We start from the raw sequence: 6,000 nt of genomic DNA, 5'->3' as shown, positions 1-6,000 counted from the left end.
CGCACTGATGAACTCTGCAACACATCAAGACCTGGACGTCCACAAAAAAAAACACAGTGGTGGAGGATCGTAGAATCCTTTATATGTTAAAGAAAAACTAATTTCAAACATCCAGCCAAGTGAGGAACACTCTCCAGGAGGTAGACATATCATTTATTTTCCAAGTCTACCAAAAAGAGAAGAGCAAATACAGAGGGTTCACCAAAAGGGGTCACTAGTGTTCATTGATGTGACAGAAGACCGAAGCAGCTGGATGGATACTGAAGTGTATAGGGATATGTTGTCAGATTCAGCCAAACTCAGTGAAGTCGATTAAAAAGCGCTTCACTTTATAGACGGACAATGACACAAAACATACTGCGAAAGTAATCCACGTATTTTTTAAGGCAAAGAAGTGGAATAGTCTGCAATAGCTGAGGCTTAAACCATAAGGCAGAAAGACCCATGAACAAACAACTGAAGACAGCTGTAGTAAAGGTCTGATAAAGCATCACAAAGGTAGAAACCCAGTGTTTGGTGATGTCCGTGCATTACAGATTTCAAGCAATAATTGCCTACAAGTATTGAAAAATAACACTTTATTTATGATTGTGTTTATTTGTCCAATTACATTTGAGTATCTGGAACAATTTATTTCTCTTGTTAGAGTGGATCCTATATCCAGCTGCCCATTTAATTATTTTCATTTACTTCCTCTAGGACCTCAGAGACTAGAAGTGTAATTTCCTGATTACCTTCAACTACACCATCACCTAGATCATAGATTATAGAAGTGACATAGATTGTGTGTGGTTAACAGTAATAAGGGTGGGTGCCATATATTTCATGAACAACCTGTGAGACCATTCTCACGTCAGTGTACCGTCCTTTGCATATTTCTGTCTGTTGTCCTAAATATATTGCTATGTTCACAACAGACATTTTTTTTCATTCATGTTCATCATACTACTGAAGCTGAACGTCGAGAAGCAGCTCTATTTAGAGCACATTACCAATGAGAAAAAAGAGGGAAGGCCACCTGTTTCATGGAACAGATGCATTTTCAATTTTGATCAGTGGAGGCTGGTCCACACAGGCAGGGTTGCCCCAGTTTTTGTTGCAATAAAAAACAAATAATAAAAGATATATAAATGTATGTATATATATATTTGTGGTCAGGGAAATAAGCCGTATTGATGTTAATACCTTATAATTAACTAAAGTCGGTTGTGGTGTGCCGAAACCAATGTTCGGGCGGGCCTGTAAATAAAGAGGGCCCACCAAGATGTAGCTGAATAGAGGTAGTGGTGGGTGGGGTGACCAGCCGACGTCAGCCCCATATAGAGGTAGGTTTGAGTATATATAGGCCAGATCAACCCCTCCCACAACTCCAGGCTCCGCCTTCTCATTTGTGGTCAGGGAAATAAGCCGTATTGATGTTAATACCTTATAATTAACTAAAGTCGGTTGTGGTGTGCCAAAACCGATGTCCGGGCGGGCCTGTAAATAAAGAGGGCAAAAAGGATATTTAACCATGCCACTTTAATACGTAATAAATCTTTACAATATACATGCAAACGTGACTGTATACTTAACTAGCTAATTCTTGAAAGGCTTTTCTTAGCTCTTTCTCTGGTTGTGGTATATAAAGATTGTAAGCCGATGATTTCCATCGTTCCAATCTTTAAATTATGAGTACCGGAACATTTTGGCTTGAGGCAGCCATTGCTGCTCCTATGTGAAATGAATAGCCTGTGAAGGCTGTTGGATCGCTCCCTATTTTTGTGATTAGGGTTTTTATGTATGACATTAATTTAGACGTTGTCAGTGGGTTGCTGTGTAAGCGTAGCAGAGGAGCGGTCTTCTCTTGACCTGTGCGGGTGGACAGTGATAGGTCTAGCAATTTAACAGGACACCACTTGTTTCCTGTTGGGAATAGCGGTATGTCGACAGGTGGCACCATTTGTTTTTTTTAGTCGTGCGTAGGGTCAAAACATAGTGGTCCCCTACTTTGTTTAGGTTTCCCATTATGAGCATATTGGTGGTGTCATTGGTGTTCCCTACTTTAAACTCGTTAGGCTGTAGAAACCCGTAAAATGCCAGAAACATAGCGGATTTGATGGTGTTGTTTGTTTCTGTTTCGAAGGGCTGTGAGTCTAATGTGTCGGATAAGGCTCTGAACCTTTCCCCATATATCGGTTGTCCTTTTGTAGTTTTGGGGCCTTCTAACCATAGGATGCCTTTTAAAATGTTTTTAATTGGGTTTGATGAAAAGAAGGTACTGTGGCTGGGGTATGTGTTAGTGACATAGCATTGTATGCTTGTTAGATAGAGCTTTATGGTATTGTGTGCGAGTTTTAGATTTAGGTGGCTAAAAGAGGTAAAGGCCACCATAGTATCTAACGTGAATTGGTTTTGTATTTGATATTCTATGGTAAATCTGTTAAATAAAGTGAGTGCTCGATTGTATGAACGCCTAGTGTTTGCTGATAGTGCTGTTTGTGCCAGCATTCTCCCATGTGCCATTAGTGTTGTTGGTCCAGGATGAGTTCATGGAATAGTGGTGACCTGCTTGGTATTCTCTTGGCTGACGGATGTTGTTGAAAGAAAACCTGTAGATTGCAACGAGAAAGGGCATCAGCTGCTGTGTTGTTTATGCCTGGTATGTGCTCACATATCAAGTGGAAATGTTGTGTCGCTGCTAACTATGTGAGTCTCCTAACTAGACTCTTGAATGTTAGCGAAGATGACCTGCCTTTGTTAATAATGTCACTAGCTGCCATGTTGTCACATTTTATGGTCTTCCCTTCCCACTGGTGGTCCCACACTAGCGCTGCTGCCACTATTGGATATATTTCGAACAGGCTTCGACCTCTGCCTTGATTCTCTGAACTTTATTGCCTGGGAGACTCGCTTGCATGGTAACTGAGTCTAGGTGTATCCCTTAAGTTCGTAGTAGGACCTACTGTTTTCTCGTCCGCTACTGGCACCCCTAGTGCGGAAAATAGTGCTAGTGTCTTCGCCATGCTCTGTAGTGTGGTATTGGGGTGTTCTACCATGAGAAAATCGTCCAGGTAATGTATTACAACTGGACAACTAGTGATGTTCAACAGGAGCCAACACAGTGTTTCGGCAAATAGGTTGAAAAGATTGTTAAGCGGTTAGTGAAATAATAATACTCTGTGCAGATGCCACAGTGACGGATGTATGGGAAGCAGCTTGAATGCATTGGTAATGTCGGTTTTGCTGATCCAAGCTGCTACCCCAGCCTCCAGCTTTCAAGATTGCCTGTATGGCGTTGTCTACTGTGGCATACTGCAGTGAATACTCCTCGGATGGTATGAGTGAGTTGAGACTAGGTATGGCGACAGAATGTGGAGCAGACAAATCGATCAATCTCTTTTTATTGTTGTATTTGTCAGTTGCTATACCCAAGGGGTTGGTACGCCAGCACGTGAATGGTGGATTTAGAAAAGGCCCGAGCATAAACCCTTTCACAGTTTCTGAACTGAGCAAGTTATCTACTACTGTTGGTTCTCTAGTGGCCGACTGTAGGTTGTTGCACTTTAGTGTGCCAGTGGGAAGTGTGATCAATCCTGTGTGGAAACCCTATGTGAACTCTGTGACTAGAAAGTGTACTAACTATGAGGGGTGTGCATTTAGGTAGAAGGCTAAGGTGTCAACTTGAATTTCAGTCAGTAATTTTCTTGGGAAGAGGCGATTTGGGCACATGGTCTTAACGTGAGCTTGGTAACAGATCGAGCATACGTGTAACAATCTGCAGGTGCTGAAACTGCAGCCTCCTGCATTGAAATTGTTGCACACCTGTGCTTTTCCCAAGAACACTATCGGTCTACCAAAAGTTTATCCCTTAAGCCTTTCTGTTCTGTCCTGCAAGTGCTAGGGGATGAGTAGCTGGTGGTGGGAAAACTGGGCTCGTTGGAGCACAAGTTGGTAGTGTGCGAGTTTGATGTGCAGATGGCACAAGCCAGTGGTACTAGCCCGGCAAAGTGGTGACAGAATAACTCGGTGTCCATATGACTCCAATCTATTCTTATGTTAAACTTTCCGAATGTTGCCCCTGCCTTGGGTGAGAAAGTCTTGTGGTAGTCATAAAAATTAGACCCACCATACTTGTTTCCCAGATCTACCAACTTGTGCATATACAAGTCCAGTTCCTCTCTACGTTGTGGAAAGTTAAAGCATATGACATCCAATATAACCCAAATGCGAGTACGAAATCTGGTATAGACAGTTTTTCCCCAGCCTAGGGTCTTTGGCCTTGAGCACCTGTGACAGGTCCCCGTCGTTGAAGGTTTTGTTTTCTACTATATCCTGTGATGCTATGAGTAAGGACAACGTCTTTTCTGTCATAGTGGTCTGAATCCCTGTGAGAGTGTCAATGATATGCTCTTGAGAGCTAGACCCTGGCTGTGGATTATCTGCCCTGGTCATCATGATCCTGTACAATTCAGCTTTCCTGGCAGTGGCCGGGTACTGTAACCCCCTACGCCTGAGTTTTGCTGCGATCTTTGGGACTGTCCAAGATCTTAATGAACAGGGACTAGAGGAGTCTTGAATTTATCCTGCTGTAGGAGCTGTAGTTGGAGTAGGAGGTCTGGCTGGTGTGCTGGGTAGGGAGAAATCGTATGCTTGTTCTGATGCGTGCGACGTACTATGAAATTTAAACGCAAGTCTTTACTTGCTATAGTTACAATGACTTGCATTAACTGGCTTCTTTAATTGCCGGGTGAGGCCCTGCTGATGCCAAATTGCTGATAGAGGCGCTATGATTTGGATCTTGTGCTGTGCCTTTGAGCGAAGGCAGGGTGTAGGCATCTGGAGACTTATTTTGTATATAGTGACAGAGAGTAGTGAAATCCTAACTAGAGTTCTTGAGTAGAGCGGTTCGAGACAATATCTATGATTTGAACTGGCAAACCTCTATGTGAGGATGGGTGTTGGTCTCGCGGATTACTATGTCTTGCCTGTGTATGGCCTGTTCAAGAACCCTATTTGCCAGTATAACGCTGCTTGGGGTGAGTGGCATGTTGGATACAACATACTTGATCGTCTTAGAAAGGTGATCTTATCAGTCGCGGGATTCTTGACTTTAAATATGTGTACCACCTGTGGACCAAGATTATCATTGGTAACTTCTCTATGGTTGTGTGTGCTTTTCGATTGATTTAAGTTATACGAACCTGAATCAACTGTTGGTCCTCTAAGGGGTGGCTGGTATGGGCGATTACTGCTGGATCTAACGGATTAAGGGAATGAAGTGACTCTTGTTTAATTTCACATGTGTTAAGGGTGACTTTAACTTTTATTAGGGTAAATGCTTGTTCGTATTTGTGAAGTATTAAGACCTTTGTGCCAAGGTAACGTTGCCCAGTGATGGCCTTCGCGTATGTTTGTGTGGTTATTAGCGTAGTCTTAATTCTAGCGTTTCTTTGTGGTATGTCTATGATGTGTTAGGAAATTAATTATGTGTTGGTTATCCTGGTTAACGTGCGTCTGAGAGTGTGTATGACTGCCTTCGTCTTTCCGCTTGTGCCGCTTACTGTAATGGTATAGTATGTTATGTGTTGACAATAGATATGGATTGGGAAGTTTTTTAACTTACTGGTTTGTACTTGTGAGCTGAAGACGTATTTGGCTATGCGATAGTACCCCTTACTATGGATATTTAGATCATGGGGTTCTGACTGGAATAGATCCGAATGATCATGATTAGTGCTTTCCTGCGTTTACTATGTAGTTATTTCTATGTATTACCCTTTGTTAGCGATCCTAACCTTATTTTGTTTAACATGCCAAACCAGGTTATATTGTGACTTCCAAGCACCCCCCTACCCGCTGTGTAGAACCATACTAGTTTTTTAGCGTACCCTATGTAACTCAAATTCGCAATGTAATTCAGGGGAGTATTGCTCTGAATTCTGGAATACATAATGACCGTGTGAGCATAGTTTAGATATTGCATTGTATCCCTGTTTGTTACCACAGAATCCTCACAGT

The 6,000-nt window shown here is 42.4% G+C and overlaps 1 protein-coding gene across 1 annotated transcript in view; it reads left to right on the top strand.

Annotated features, from left to right (window-relative positions):
* Positions 1-403: 403 nt before the first annotated feature.
* The window catches only part of LOC134612512 (granzyme A-like), a 47,534-nt gene continuing 41,937 nt past the window's right edge, over positions 404-6,000 (top strand). The window contains exon 1 of the mRNA XM_063456892.1: positions 404-498. The gene's annotated coding sequence lies outside the window, so the exon portion shown is untranslated. The remainder of the gene's footprint in view (positions 499-6,000) is intronic.

Source organism: Pelobates fuscus, chromosome 5 (assembly GCF_036172605.1).
Source record: "Pelobates fuscus isolate aPelFus1 chromosome 5, aPelFus1.pri, whole genome shotgun sequence".
NCBI lineage: Eukaryota > Metazoa > Chordata > Amphibia > Anura > Pelobatidae > Pelobates > Pelobates fuscus.
This window is presented reverse-complemented; position numbering and strand designations above follow the sequence as displayed.